At 37.3% G+C, this 17,096-nt stretch overlaps 1 protein-coding gene across 10 annotated transcripts in view; it reads left to right on the top strand.

Moving 5' to 3' along the window:
- LOC129397619 (uncharacterized) overlaps window positions 1-17,096 on the top strand; it is a 238,137-nt gene that overhangs the window by 94,914 nt on the left and 126,127 nt on the right. The gene's annotated exons all lie outside the window — the stretch shown is intronic.

Below are 17,096 nucleotides of genomic sequence, written 5' to 3'. Positions count from 1 at the left end.
CAGAATAGGGCACTTTTGTCTACGTTAAAGACCTGTTCAGGCAGATATCCTTTCTCCGTAATGATTTCCTTCATGGTGTTTGAGAACTCTTCTGCTGCCTTTTGGTTGGCAGAAGCTGCTCTTCCTGTTATCTTCACAGTTTTTGTTGTTGTTGTTGGTATTTAGAGATGGAGTCTCCCTGTGTTGTTTAGGCTGGCCTAGAACTCCTAAGCTCGAGATCCTCCGGACACAACCTTCTGAGTAGGTGGGACTACAAGTGCATTTCACAGTACCTTACCTGGACATTTTTAAAGCCAAACCTCTTTCTAAAATTATCAAACCATCCCTTACTGGTATTAAACTTTCCAGCTTTAGATCCTTCTTCTTCCTTTTTTTTAAGTTGTTACATGATAACTTTGTTTTTCTCAGATTACATCAGAGTCTATAGGTATGCCTTTTTATAGCAATCATGAATCCACATAAAAGCTGCATTTTCAATGTAAGAGAAAAAGATTTTTGCAAAAATGCAAAGTTTTTGTGCCTGTTGGAATAGCTGCAGCTATGGCTTCACACATTTTCTTTTCTTTCTTTCCTTCTTTTTTTTTTTCCCACAATGATCCTTACACTGGATTCATTTATCTTAAAATGGTGGGCAACTGCAACTCCTGACCTCAATCTGCAGTATATATCAAGCAATCAGCTTTTTCTTGCAATGTTATGGCTTTTCTCTGCCTCTTGGGAGCACTTCCAGCATCACTAGTGGCACTTTGTATGGGTCCCATGGTGTTATGCAAGGTTTATGATATTGCACTACATACAGTGGAAAATACACAAGAACCACAGAAGATCACTTTTTACTGTGATACACAATGTACTGGAGAGAGGAACTGCTCACGTGGAGATGATTAGCATCACAAGGCATTTTAAGCAGATACTCTTAACACTTGTGTTCATCACAATAGTAACAGGAGACAGCTACAAAATTATTATGGTAGTGTGGTATTACTACAGTTAATTTTATGCAGTTATGATTTATGCTTGTTTACATTTCTCTTGACTGTAAATGGTGCCATATACAGTATTCTGTTTGTGTGTTTTGATAAATTTTAACTTTTTATAACAGATTTTTATATATTTTATGGTAGTAAATGAGAAAACAGACTACTACCTACATATATTTTATGCATTCATGACATACCTATGTTTTTCTTAATTTTTAAAAATATTTCTAGGCTATGCAGTTTGCAAGTTTTTTCAGATAGTCTCAAACCTTAAAACATTTTTTCAATATACTTACTGAAAAAAGTTTGCATATAGGTGGACCTGTGCAGTTCAAAGCTGTGTTGTTCAACGGTCAACTCTACCGTAAGAAAAGTTATGTGAATGTTTATTTCTGGAATTTTTCATTTAATATTCTTGGACTGCAGTTGACTGAAGGTAACTGAAACCTCGGAAAGTAAAACTGCAGACAAATGCAGGAATACTGTATTTGGAGGTGGGAATTTGGGGAGGTAACTAGATCACCAGGGTGGAGCCCACGTGGTGGGTTTAGTACCCTTATAAGAAGAAACTCGAGAGAGATAATCTCTCTCTGCCATATGAGGAATCAGCAAGAAGATGGCTGTCAACAAACCAGGAAGAGGACTCTCACTAGTCATCAAATCTGCCCATATTTTGAGAAGTGTGAGAATTAAATCTTGGTTATTTAATTCACCCAGTCTTTGGTATTTTGTTATAGCATCCCAAATTAAGATATTTGCTTTGCTCCAAATAAAGCCTTGCACAAAAATCAAAAGTTACACTTAAACATGATTGTCATGGATTTAGTCAGATATTGACCATAAATACAGTGTCAGCACCCAAGGCTGCCATTATGATATCTCAGAAGACTTTGAGAGGATGGTAGAAGAAAGTCTTGGGTCGCATTTATATAGCTTTAATTTTTTAAAAAAGGTGTGGGAGACAGAAACTAATGTTCATTATTCACGGAGGGATAGAAGGGGATGTCTGAAGTTTTTAAGCAATTGAGAAATAAAATCTTTTTAAAAGTCCCTGCTTCCGAGACCCTTTCCTGACTCTAAAAATATAAATACTGTTTATATTTTTATAATAAATGCTATTTATATTTGTTAACCTCATTCTGTTCAATGGGGTTAAAAGTATAAAGAAACAAAACCAGAAATAATAAGTGTATGACTTTAAAAATTACATTCACATCTCTCTCTACATGTCAGTATGAGGTAATATAATCACATGAAACTTTGAAAAACGAAGAAAAGACCAAAAAATCACCCCACATCAAACCACCCAGCACAACTACTATTATAGTCTATTTCTTTCTAATCCTTTTTTCTAGGCAAATTTTAAAAACTGTATTATAATTATAAGATAAATTCATGTTCATATCTTACTTTTTCCACAGATCATTAAGACATAATTTTTAAAGTGGATAATTGCCTTTCTAAACTGGAAATTTCTTACAGCAGGATCTTACCTACCTTTGGGCAACAACTCTTTTATTGCTTCAAAATTATTTTCTATAATCAACTGCCCTACAGCAAGTTTCCTTTTTTTTCTCTAACAACCTAAATCCCACTTTTGTAAAGATGTTTATACTTCATTTATTTGCACCCATTCCCAACTCCAAAGTGATTGTAGCCAGTTCTGGTGGTCCATTCTTCTTGTGAGGGATGAGTATGAGCATACAACTCAATTCTATTTAATGAAGTGTAAGAGGAAATATGGGGAGACTTTGTTATTAGTAAAAGAGTAATGAAGAAGAGACAGTCTTCTTCCCCTGGACACTGTCACATCTGTTTGATAAAAAAAAACTCTGGAACTCTGGAAGTCATCTTGTAACCAGGAAGAGAGCCAGCCAAGGAAAAAGCAGATATGCTACGGTTGGTGGAAAAAAAAGATGAAAGGAACCTAAATACTAATTTAGGTATTTATGCTCTACTTAACATCCTACTTAACTGTTTGTTATTGCTTAAATTACTAAGTTGAAGTCTTCTGTTTCCTGAAGCCAAAGGCATCTGTATTAATACTGTGCCACTGGCCTGAAGCTTGATCCTCTCTTCATTAGGAATTGAGGCCATCACTTGGGTTGCTCAGAGAGAAGGGCCCCCAAAGTGGTTACCCTTGGCTCCTGATGTTGTTGAAGAGTTTGGCCTGTTGTAATGACTGCTTATTTTTCTCTGATCTGTGCTTTTCTCCATTCCCTTAATTTCATAAACAAAGCTTAAAGTGTGTCTAGGATCTGGTATTAAGTGTTGCAAAGCTTAAGTTTGATATTAACTCATTTACATTTGAGCTCCTCCTCTGGTCTTGTATTAGACATTGCAAGTACAAATAAGAATGAATTATAATATCAGTCCTCAGGTTGTTGAATCAATATGTGTTGATTGCCAGTCATGTGTTAGATGCTGTTATCATAGAAACCAGAGTCTGATGGGAAAAGACAAACATTCCCTCCATACCTAAACTTAATATAATATACTATATGTTCCAACAGTGGCATAAATAAAATATTATAGGAATCAAAATGGAAAGGTGACTCATTGCCAAACAGTCAGGAAAAATTATACTAACTAAAGGCAAGAATATTTGGCTATGATGTTCCTGCGTACAGAAATAATATTCGAATTGGGTACTGCAAAATGAATAAAAGTTTTTCTGGTGTGAAAGTGGAGCAGGAAAGGCTATCTTTGACGAGTGTAATATGAATAAACATGTAGAGTTAGGCTAAAAAAAAACACGCAGAACTTCAGGAGGGCAGGAGATATGTGTGAGAAGAGTTAGAGATGAGCCTACAGAGATTGATGTGTGATTGCAAACAACCTGGTGGGTCAGGCTAAGAACTTGGGGTTTTATCTTGCATGTAAGTGAACTTGTACACCAGGGGAACATGGAACATGGCACTAAATATGCAACAGGAGCCATCCAATTTAAGTCTTGTGGTTTATTATTGTGAATTTTGCAATCCTACTCCATAATATCTTTGATATAATAGACAATATATTTTTCTAAATCTTCAAGTAAAATTGATGGCTAAGGAAGACATTTCCATTTTTTCTATGTATTAGTCCTCTAGCATACTGTCACAATCTTTGAGACTACGTACTACAGATTGAGATGCACTCTGCGGGCAATGGGAAGCTAAAAATTATTTTTAAGAAGCAGTTAAGGAACAGGAATAGTGTACCCCACCATCTCCTGAAGGTATCAGTAGTAGAGGAACAAGATAGATAGAGAGAGACAAGACAGGTGACGTGTGTGGAGAGAAAGCACAAAATGAGATTTAGCGCGAAGTGGGATTTAAGATAAAGTGAATATTAGTTTGTCTTCCCAGCTTCTATTTCCTCTCCTTCCAGCAACAGCCTGGCTTTAATGTGTGTATCCACTCTTCAGTGTTCCACTTTCAGCTCATATGGTCTGCGTAGGGCTGTGCATTGAGCCCTAGGAATGGAGAGCTTGACTCTGCTCTGAGCCAATCAGCAAGTGGTATTTTCCTGTCCACAGAGATGGATTAAAGACCAGTCACGTGACCTAAGTGGGTTCAATCAGGCAAATCTCAGAATTTATGCTAACAATGCTGGGAAAAAGATACTTGTTCTTTTCTACTGAATTAGAAGCCAGGAAGATTCAGCCCTAGAAGCTGTTGGAAGCTTTCTTCTGATTATTTGGACCCTGAAGCAGGAGCAAGAAACAGAGAAAGAAATATAAATCCTGGCTCAGTTTGGACACCTCAGTTATATAAGCAAGTAAATCTTTGTTTAAACCAGTTTGATTTGTATTCTCTGTCACTGCAACCAATAGAATCCTAACAGAGAGAGAAGAAAAAGAAACCTGTTCTATTTCTGTGTTATATTTGCTGAAGATATGTTATGGGTCAAGTTCTATGGAAAAGTTAGAGATTTGAAGAACTTTATGTATTTTTTAGGCTTCACTATTCCTTGCCCAAAAGTAGTCAAGTTTTCAGCAAAACTGATAACACACACAAAAAGAAAAAAGCTAAGTTCTTAAAATTAGATATTTAAGAAGATATGCTTTTCAGAGGCTATGCTGGGAATCTCTTTTACATACACACACACACACACACACCCCTTAATTTGAATGGAGAATTTTTGCATAACAGTGATTTGGTGGAAAGCCAAATGAGAAACAAGATCATATCTAAGGTTATTCCTCTCTGGCAAATCTACTGATATACTTTGAAGCAACTTGCTTTAAAAATCCACTTTCTCTACACCAAAACCACAACTGAATACTGAAAGTAAAAAATAAAAATTGCACATTAAGTAATAGTTTCTAAACTCTAAAACTGTTCTGACATAGGCTGAATCTGGTCTAGAGATTTGGGGAGATAATTTGGCACTTATATCGCTTGAGCTAGCTATAGCTACAGTCAAGGTCACTGCCTCTATTTCTTCATCGTGTGCCTCGCCCGACTCAACCCTATCCTGGGTTAGCTATTTCAGTGATTCAGCACCCCATATAGAAACCTACTGACCCAATAAACAATGATCAAATCTTTGATTCAGACATTTCAAGTCGGAAATGTATTTTCAGCCCTGACAGTAGCTGACACATCAGATTTCCGTTTAACTATTAAAAGACTAAGCCCGAAAGTTCAGAAAACTTCTCTCCTTCTCATGAGTGTTCCAAATGCAGTGTAGTGTGGTCAGCAGTAAGCAACTCACAAAGAAACAGACCTTATTTTTAGGGTTCTCTTGGACAAAATTTTCTCCAAAAAATGCTCCAAAAAACAGGCATTGCTCTGTAAAACATTTAAAAATGATTGGTTTTGGATGATAACTTTGATAGCTGTGTAACAGATGGACTAGTAAGGGCACTGCTGCTGTAATAGCCCAGATAAGACTTGAAGAGCACAGAGGTCACGGGTACAGGTAAATGAGCCTTATGGAAGAGTCTTGTTGGTTGAATAAATACATGAAGGAACAAATAAATTACCCTGTGTAACCAATTCTTACCCTGCTTTCCAATTCTTTCCATAGTAATATTTAACTCCTACCAAGCCAGATGCCACTTCTTCAGACTAGACTATATTTGTCTGTTGTATGATTTTATTGTTCGCTGCACTTTTCCTTTATCGTACTCATTAAACTACTCAATGTCTGTTATTCCTAATAGACCATAAGCTCCATGACAGCTGGAATCATGCCTGTCTTGTGTGCTGCTGCACTTAGTACATTTGTTGAATGAATGATGCTACATAAATATTATTAAGTATTCTTATCCTTGTTTTGCATATAAGGAGACCAAGTCTTCTGGAAGCTCAGTGACTTGTAGAAGTTAATAAGGTACATCTCAGAATATGTTAAATACATTGAAAACTCCAAGGTAGACTGTAAAGAGAAATGCTCTAAAAGTTAATTTTTAATTTCTTAGGTCATTTTCATTATTTTGGGGCCACATACTATAATTTCAGCAATTTTAAAGATATATTGAATGCAAGAAATCAGAACACACATACACTTACACATACACACACCTGCCTATGTACTCCACTTTTTCTTAAGTATTCTGTATATTTCAATCTCTGTTAGTGCCTCAGAGCATTGAGTTAAAAATGGGAAGGCCTACCCAGTATAAACCCGGTGTAGCTGGTAAGGAAAAATTATGGTAGAATAAAAAATAAAAGCCAAAATAAAAACTTCACACTCTTCAACCAAACAAGAATCATAGAAGTGATAATGATAATAGCTAACTTTTCTTAACTGCTTGGAATATGCTCAAAACTCTGCTGAAAGCATGCCATTCTCTCTCATTCAAGCCTCACAGCAAAGGCATGTGGTAGACGTGATTAATATTCTTACTTTATACAGAAGTAGACTACCTTGGAGAGGTTAATAATATTCCCAAAGTCACATGGACAGTGAGTTATAAAACTCAGAACCAAATGTGCATCTGTCTGATACCCAAGCCTATCAGAGAGAAAACAAAACACTGGGTGCTGCATCACCCAGTGAGTTAAGTTAAGGCCCCTTAAAAGAACATTTTATAGTAGTGATGAAAAACTTTAGCCTCTAGAAATTTGACAATTTCCATATGCATTAGACTAGGTTTTAGTATTGTTGATCTAAAGTACCTTTTAAAAAATTTTACTTCAAGTTTTGGGATACATGTACAGAATGTGCAGGTTTTTTACATAGGTAAACGTGTGCCATGGTGGTTTGCTGCACCTATCAACCTGTCACCAAGATATTAAGCCATGCATGCATTAGCTATTTGTCCTGATGCTCTCCCTCCCCTTGCTCCCCCTGACAGGCCCTGATGTGTGTTGTTCCCCTCTTTGTGTCCATATTTTCTCATTGTTCAGGTCCCACTTATGAGTGAGAACATGCAGTGTTTGGTTTTCTGTTTCTGTGTTAGTTTGCTGAGGATGATGGTTTCCAGCTTCATCCATGTCCCTACAAAGGACATGATCTCATTCCTCTTTATTGTTGCATAGTATTCCATGGTGTGTATGTATCACTTTTTTTTATCCAGTCTATCATTGATGAGCATTTGGGTTGGTTCCATGTCTTTGTTATTGTGAATAGTGCTGCAATAAACATACATGTGCATGTATCTTGTAAGAGAATGATTTATATTTCTTTGGGTATGTACCCAGTAATGGGATTGCTGGGTCAAATGGTATTTCTGGTTCTAGATCCTTGAGAAATCACCACACTGCTTTCTACAATGGTTAAACTATTTACATTCCCACCAACAGTGTAAAAATATTCATATTTCTCCACAGCCTTGCCAGCATCTGTTGTTTCTTGACTCTTTAATAATCACCATTCTGACTGGCATGAGAAGTTATCCCACTGTGGTTTTGATTTGCATTTCTTTAATTATCAGTGATGTTGAGCTTTATTTCATATGTTGGTTGGCCACATAAATGTCTTCTTTTGAGAAGTGTCTGTTCATAACCTTTGCCCACTTTTTGATGAGGTTGTTTGTTTTTTTCTTGTGAATTTGTTTAAGGTCCTTGTAAATTCTAAATATTAGACCTTTGTAAGATGGGCAGATTGCAAAAGTTTTCTCCTATTCTGTAGGTTGCCTGTTCACTCTGATGATAATTTCTTTGGCTGTGCAGAAGCTCTTTAGTTTAATTAGATCTCATTTGTCAATTTTAGCTTTTGTTGCAATTGCTTTTGGTATTTTAGTCATGAAGTCTTTGCCCATGCCTATGTCCTGAATGGTATTGCCTAGGCTTTCTTCTAGGGTTTTTATAGTTTTGGGTTTTACATTTAAGTCTTTAATCCATCTTAAGTTAACTTTTGTAAAAGGCATAAGAAAGGGGTCCAATTTCAGTTTTCTGCATATGGTTAGCCAGTTTTCCCAGCACCATTTATTAAATAGGGAATCCCTTCCCCATTGCTCATTTTTGTCAGGTTTGTTGAAGATCAGATGGTTGTAGATGTGGTGTTATTTCTGAGGTCTCCGTTCTGTTTCATTTGTCTATATGTCTGTTTTGGTGCCACTATCATGCTGTTTTGCTGTTTTGGTTACTGTAGCCTTGTAGTATAGTTTGAAGTCAGGTAGCGTGATGCCTATAGCTTTGTTCTTTTTGCTTAGGACTGACTTGACTATACAGGATCTTTACAATTTCATATGAATTTTAAAGTAGTTTTTTTCTAATTCTGTGAAGAACGTCAATGGTAGTTTGATGGGAATAGCATTGAATCTATACATTGGGCAGTATGCCATTTTCATGATATTGATTCTTCCTATTCGTGAGGATGGAATGTTTTTCCATCTGTTTGTGCCCTCTCTGATTTCCTTGAGCAGTGGTTTGTAGTTCTCCTTGAAGAGGCCCTTCGTGTCCCTTGTTAGCTGAATTCCTAGGTATTTTATTCTCTTTGCAGCAATTGTGAAGGGAGTTCATTCATGATTTGGTTCTCTGCTTGTCTATTGTTGGTATATAGGAATGCTTGTGATTTTTGCACATTGATTTTTGTGTCCTGAGATTTTGCTGAAGTTTGCTTATGAGCTTGAGAAGCTTTTGGGCTGAGATGATGGGTATTTTAAATATAAGCTCATGTCATCTGCAAACAGAGACAATTTGACTTCCTCTCTTCTTATTTGAATATGCTTTATTTCTTTTTCTTGCTTGATTGCCCTGGCCAGAACTTCCAATACTATATTGACTAGGAGTCGTGAGAGAGGGCATCCTTGTCATGTGCTGGTTTTCAAAGGGAATGCTTCCAGTTTTTGCCCATTCAGTATGATATTGGCTGTGGGTTTGTCATAAATAGCTGTTATTATTTTGATATATGTTCCATCAATATTTAGTTTATTGAGAGTTTTTAACATAAACAGATGCTGAATTTTATTGAAGGCCTTTTCTGCATCTATCGAGATTAATCATGTGGTTTTTGTCGTTGGTTCTGTTTATATGATGGATTACGTTTATTGATTTTCATACGTTGAACCAGCCTTGCATCCCAGGGATGAAGCCAACTTGATCATGGTGGATAAACTTTTTGATGTACAGTACTTTTTTTAAAACTTTTTTTCTGATATTTGGAAACATGACCAAACATGGATTTAAGTCTTTAAATCCATCATTTTTTGTGGCTGCAAAGTTGGCTTAATGTATTTCTTCTTCACTAGATAAGGAATCATTTTACTGTTTTCTCTCTCACCCTACCCCCAAAGCATCTCCTATCAAAGAAGCTAAATTTTTGGTACAAGTGTGGTCTGGTGGTCTCCATTCCTAGCTGTGCATCAGCATCACTTGGGGAGTTTATTTGATTTTTTTTGGACTATTGTTAATATTTAAAGCAAAACAACAAGACAAGCACTGTGTTAAAATATGTTACATTAACCTTCTCATTTAATCTTTCCAGCAACTTTATCATGTTAGTGAACTGCAGTGCAAATAAATTGTTAGTTGCCAAAGTCACACAGTTTTAAGTGGTCCAAGCTGTTAAACGCTGGGATACACTACTTCCTTTCATTGATGATATCAAAACCATTTCCAAAATAAACTTGATTCCCTCACATTAACTAATATTCTCTTCGTTTATTCCTTCAGAAGGTCAACCTCATCCCTTAGGTGGTAATTCCACGTTTCCTTTTGTAGAAGCTACACTTCTTCCCATTGTTTCTAAAATCTGTCTAAAATAAAAGACTTGCTGCTAGAGGAAACACAAAAGTACCCTTCATTGTTGCTATAGAAAATTATAGAATTTTCATTTAAAAAGGCATTCAAAGAGCGTGCAGATTAAAAAGTAGAAAAATATTGCAGAAGTGTCAGGTAGTTAGTACACACATTCTGTTAACCTGGATTTTGTGATGCTTATAGTATTTGTCAACTTTGTAAAATTATTCTTAAATAGTCACTTTCTTACCTAATGGTACTTTTATGTTCTGTTTCTTAAAGAGCTCTCCAAGTGGCATAAGCATCAGCTTCCACAGAATGGGATATGCCCCCGGGGAGGGAAATCATATTCATGATCTTGGTCGCCTAACATAGTGTTTTAACCAAGGAGCTAACCTATAAGTAGAGGCAACTTATAGCTATTATCATCTTCTAGAGTCCACCTGTTATTCTAGAACTGGATTAGAATGTCATGGATAATAATAAGTAACTATCTTGTTAGTTTATATCAGCTGCCAAACTGTGGGATTAAAAGGAGTCTGTGACTGAGAAGAAAGTTAAGAATGTCCAGTTAGTTCTCATTTATCCCTGCTTAGTTTCAAAAAGGAAGCAATCCATAAACTAGTCAAGAAATGAAATTAACATAACAGCACTGTTGGGAGTATTTAACAGAGTATCTGCCTTACATTGTTGCACCAGTTGAGTTGGGCCTTTTCTAAATTTTCTATGTGAACACATATTTTGGTAAATGTCCCTTAACTAATAGTATACCCAAATGGACTGCATTTAACTTATTGAACAGGGGACCCCAGCAGGGGTAGTGGTCTGTAGCCTGTTAAGAACTGGGCAGCACAGCAGGAGGTGAGTGGGGCAAGCGTGCATTACTGCCTAAGCTGCACCTCCTGTCAGATCAGCAGCGGCATTAGATTTTCATAGGAGAGCAAACCCCGCTGTGAACTGCGCATGCGAGGGATCTAGGTTGCATGCTCCTTATGAGAATCTAATTAATAATTAATGCCTGATGATCTGAGGTGAAACAGTTGCATCCCAAAACCATCCTCTGTCCCACCTTCCCCTGCCCCCATGTATGTGGCAAAAGTGTCTTTCACTGGTTCATGGTGCCAAAAAGGTTGGGGACTGCTGTATTTGAAGGTGGCTTATTCAGCCATTTCAATTTTCTCGAAGACATCTGCTAGTTCAGAATAAAGTGGAATAAGACAGGCGAGTGTTGTCACAAATTTCATTCATTACATGTACATTTTACTCATAGATGAGCCACAGCAGGTCTCACTTCTTCTACTAAATTTAGTTATATGATTGCCTACCAGTAAGTTTAAAAGAAGTAAAAGATGAAGAAATGTGGTGCATGCATAGGGTGCTACAGGAAGGTAGAATTACTTTGGATATAAGAAGGAAGAAAAGCAATGAAAAGAAGAGACAAGAACTTAACTGGAAAAGGAGCATTTAGCATGAGGGCAAACAGTTCCACGTATTATAATTGTTCCTGAGTTCTTGCATAGTAAATGATGTTCATAATAAACAGCTCTTGGTCATGTATACAAATATAATTTTCCTTGGTATTCCTTTGAAAATAATATTAAACCTTATGGTGCTTAAAATTTTGATTATCTAAAAAATTATTTATATATATCAGTTTATCTTAAAATAATGTAATTTGAAAGATAATAAACTGTAATAAAGAGCCACGTTAGAACAGCATTCTATTTTATCCAATTTCGGAATACTGTTTGTGAGATTTTCCCAGGTGTTATTTGCTTTGATGATATTACAATTATTTGCATTCCCCCCCCCCCCCACTCATCAAGGACAAGTTAATGAGTCAAATATCTCAGGTTAGAGACAATGTAAGATTGAATAACAAGATGAAATATTTGTTGTTTATAATTCAAAATGTGCATATATGTAACCCACACACGATAAACAGTGAGTAATTATGTACCACCTGTGAGGATGGATGTAAAACTTTCCTCCCTGTATTTAGGGCCACATGAGTTCTTGTTTCTGAAGTCGCATTGTAATCCCCCAGTAGATGGTGCTGAACAAGCAGGGAGGACTGGACCGGGAGCCTTTCCGATCCCCCGCCCCCATCGTGACTCTCACCTCTCCGCTCTGCTCGGTGCTTGATGTTCCGAGAGCGATTGTTCAGGAACGTCTAACGATAACAAAACCTCTTTCAAACATTACACAAACACAAGCCGAGGTGGGTCAACATCATTAGCGGACTTCTCCTTTGTCTGTTATTAAAAGGAGTGAAGCCCAGTAGCCTAAGATACAAGCTGGTGAGTTTCCAGTTATCCTTTCAGTAACAAGGCACCTTTTGAAAAACATGGATTATCTGTTTGAGGTGGAAGAGAGTAAAGGGGGAGGCACAGGATAGAAGAACATTTAAAAAGTGTGTGTGAGTGGGGGTGGAGGGGAGAAATATGAATTATCCTTTGACAACACGGTTCAAGACTCAGACACAAGCCCCCTAGAGTCAGATGTTCTTGTGTTTGAACCTGCATATTTATAGAGTCAAAAAGAAAGGAGACGTTATTTATGCAAAGCTGAAATATCATACACTTAAATGGATAGCTCCTTGTGACAATAAGTGACTCATATGTCAAGACAAGTAATCAATTTTTCATTCTGATTAAGACCTTTCAACTTAACGCAGGGAGAATGCTCCTGGCTGCCTTAAATACATCCTGTTAAAACAGAAGTCTGCACTTAATCGCTCCTTTTTAGAACATGAGTCTGATTTCAGGCCAGGCAAAAACATGGGGGAAAACACTTTAGGAATAAAGTAAGCTTTGTTTCCCCTTTTGCACTGGAAAAAAAACCATAAAGCATTTGAGTAATGTTAATACTTAGGTGTTCATTTTAGAGAAACTTGGGGGGATCTAGTGAGCTGAAACTAACTCTTTACCTTATAAATCTTAAAGAACTTTAAGTTGAAGGAATTTAACTTAAAATAATGCTATCAAAAAAGGAAGTTAAGCATTATTACTTTTCTGTTAGTATTATTGCCAAACCAACTAGAGCAGAACTTCTTGACCAAGACTATGAATCTACAATAGTTCTTTCTGTAATCGACCAAGACTGGCATAACGCTTCCTTCATTGCTTCCTCCAGGGAGAAAAACCTGTGTAGAAGTGTGCATTGTACTAGTTCCTCCAGAGGACTGCCTATGTGCCAGGAAACGCAGGGGATGTGGACAGTGGGACTATGTTTGGGGAGGCAAAGTGGAAATTGGGATGTATATAATATCAGAAGTAGGGATAAAATTGCAATCATAGGCAGTTGCCGCTATGGGTCTACAGACATATGCAGGAAGTGAGAAACGGCTGAGGAAGAGGGAATTTGCAGCCAGGAACAATAGAAATGGGCATGGATGTGCTTGTGTGTTTCTCAGCAGCCCTGTTTTGAAGGGGAGCTTTGTTTCAGGATGGAGGCTGAGAAGATTGAAAACAGACTGGGGAGGAGGGTAGAGACATGCCAAAATTCACGCCCCTAGCAAAGTTCAAAGGACCCAGAAAGTTATTCTAGTGCCTTTTCACCAAGTGCCATGCTGTGTTACCACCAGCAAGGCATCAAAGCTGCAGCCAGTGTGCAGATCCCAGGCGGCTGGGCTATGTGATTGCTGACTGCCAGCACTGAGGCACCTCTCTGGGTGCCCACGTAGTGGGAAGATCCTCACAACCACATGGTTGTCTGTGGCCACTGGGCTGTCACCTGGAAAAGGAAAACCATGCAGCACCCTCATAAATGGCTCTGAGCTGCTGGGGCAGTTCACCATCGGCTGACGACCTTGGTGAGGAAACGATGAGGAGTGGCGAGACCCAGTGTCACAGCATGTTAGGTATTTATTGCTGCATAAAAATTACCTAAAACTTAGCAACCTAAAACAATAAACCTGTATTATCTCATCAGTCTCTGTAGGTAAAAAATCTGAGATTGACTTAGTTGGGTGGTTTTGGCTCAGGATTTCTCATGAAGTTGCAGATATTGGTCAGGGCTGCAGGCATGTGAAGGTCTGACTGAGGTTGGATGATCCTTTTCCAAGGTATTTCACTTCCATGCCCACCTGATTCCTTCTGGCTGTTGGCAGGAGGCTTCAATTCCTTACCCAGTGGGCCTTTCCACTGGGCTGCTTGAGTGCCTTCACGACATGGCAGATGGCTTCTCCCAGGACAAGTAATTAAAGAGAGAGTGCAAGAAGGAAGCCACATGCTTTTTGTAACTTAGTCTTGGAAGTCATATACCATCACTTCTGCCACATTCTGTTAGTTAGAAGCCAGTCATTAAGCCCTTTCCACACAGAAGAGGAGAGGAATTAAATTCCACTTTTCGAAGGAAGAATTATCAAACAATTTTTGAATGCATTTAAATATCACTACAAACAGAGAGGATGGCCATTAGAGGATGGCCAAATGGATATATTCCAGATGGCTAGGGCAGATATGTGTCTTCCACAGACCCTGGAACAGTTGTATATTGTCTCAGTTGGGAGATTAAAAAAGAAATGTCAGCACAAGAGTCTCAGTCCAGACTAATATGATAAGAATCTTTCTGAGGATGGAGCCTGGGAATCTGTATCTTTAAAGCTTCCTGTACAATTTTGCATACAGGGAAGTTTGAGAGCCCCTGATCTAGAACAGCGCTGTCCAGTGGAAATAGAGTATAAGCTGAATATGTGATTTAAAATTTTCTACTAGACACATTAAAAGAGTAAAGAGAAACAGGTGAAGCTAATTGTAACAATATACTTCCGTTAATACGGCCAAAATAGTATCATTTTGACATGTAATCAATGTAAAAATGATTAGTGAGATATTTAACTTATTTTTTGACACTAAGTGTTGGAAATCCAGTGTGTATTTTACACTTACAGTACATTTCGACTTGGTCTAGCCACACGGATCTAGTAGCTATTGGATTTATTGATTACTGCTGGTCTAGAATAGAGGGCCATAATCATGGGAAGCTTGACTATTTTATTCACTGCTTTGTGTAGATCCTGGGACATGGTATGTGTTCAAGAAGTATTTGTTGAATAGATTAATAATGTGCTGATATGAACTTAAAGGTCAGTTATAAAGTATATATCCTTTTCATATAGAGTAGATTTTCTCAGATTCCCATAATTTTCTGGACTTTTCCAAAAAAGATTGAGCTATGATACACAATGCTAAAACTCTTCATAAGAAAACTTTCTGGTGCTGAAGTGGATTTATGGGAGACATTAGAAATATTCAGAAGAAACACTAAAATGTGATCAATTTGGAAGAGAAACATAACCAAGTATACCTGGCATCTCTGGAAGATAATTTCAATAAATTGAAACATAGATATTAAAAAAAAAAGAAAGAAAACTTTCTGGTGCTTTGTTATATCTTGATCTGCATTCAATCCAAAAAAAATCTAAATAATTTTATCCTCTGTGTGTTTGACTACTACAAGCCTACATACATTTTATTTATTTATTTAATTTCAATTGATTTTTAGAAGACAGGTGGTGTTCAGTTACATGAATAAGTTCTTTAGTGGTGATTTCTGAGATTTTGGTACACCCATCATCCGAGCAGTGTACACTGTACCCAATGTGTAGTCTTTTATCCATCACCCCCCTCCCATACCTTCCTCTGAGTCCCCAAAGTCCATTGTATCATTCTTATGCCTTTGCATCCTCATAGCTTATCTCCCACTTATGAATGAGACCATACAATGTTTGGTTTTCCATTCCTGAGTTACTTCGCTTAGAATAATGGTCTCCAATTCCATCCAAGTTGTTGCAAATGCCATTATTTCCTTCCATTTTATGGCTGAGTAGTATTCCATGGTGTATATACGTATATACACACATATATATATGCACATATATATAAATACATATATATACACATATATAAATACATATATATATACCACATTTAGTTTTAACTGTAAAAATGGTGTGTTTATTGCAGAAAGTTTAGAAATTACAGGGAAAAGCACAAAGAAGAAAATTAAGATTAACATCCTTGAGTACATAATTTGTTCTTTTGTCTACATATATATTTTAATAAGATTGAATTCATATTGTATGTGCCACTTATAATCTTTTTTCATTTAACAGTATAATAAGTAATTTGTCATATCTTTTTTTTTCTTTTTTTAATTATACTTTAAGTTCTGGGGTACATGTGCAGAATGTGCAGTTTTGTGACATAGGTATACATGTGCCATGGTGGTTTGCTGCACCCATCAATCCATCACCTACATTAGGTATTTATTCTAATGCTATCCCTCCCCTAGTGCCCTACCCCCTGACAGGCCCAGGTGTGTGATATTCACCTCCCTGTGTCCATGTGTTCTCATTGTTCAACTCCCACTTATGAGTGAGAACATGCGGTGTTTGGTTTTCTGTTCTTGTGATAGTTTGCTGAGTGGTTTCCAGCTTCATCCATGTCCCTACAAAGGACATGAACTCATCCTTTTTTATGGCTGCATAGTATTCCATGGTGTATATGTGCCACATTTGCTTTATCCAGTCTATCACTGATGGACATTTGGGTTGGTTCCAAGTCTTTGTTATTGCGAATAGTGCCACAATAAACATACGTGTGCAGTGTCTTTATAGTAGAATGATTTATAATCCTTTCGGTATATACCCAGTAATGGGATTGCTGGGTCAAATGGCATTTCTAGTTCTAGATCCTTGAGGAATTGCCACACTGTCTACCACAATGGTTGAACTAATTTACACTCCCACCAACAGTGTAAAAGCGTTCCTATTTCTCCACATCCTCTCCAGCATCTATTGTTTCCTGACTTTTTAATGATTGCTATTCTAACTGGCGTGAGATAGTATCTCATTGTGGTTTTGGTGTGCATTTCTCTGATGACCAGTGATGATGAGCATGTTTTCATATGTCTGTTGGCTGCATAAATGTCTTCTTTTGAGAAGTGTCTGTTCATATCCTTTGCCCACTTTTTGATGGGGTTGTTTGTTTTTTTC

This window comes from Pan paniscus, chromosome 3 (assembly GCF_029289425.2).
Source record: "Pan paniscus chromosome 3, NHGRI_mPanPan1-v2.0_pri, whole genome shotgun sequence".
NCBI classification, from domain to species: domain Eukaryota; kingdom Metazoa; phylum Chordata; class Mammalia; order Primates; family Hominidae; genus Pan; species Pan paniscus.
Note: the sequence above shows the minus strand (reverse complement) of the source record. Positions and strands in the feature narration are given on the sequence as shown.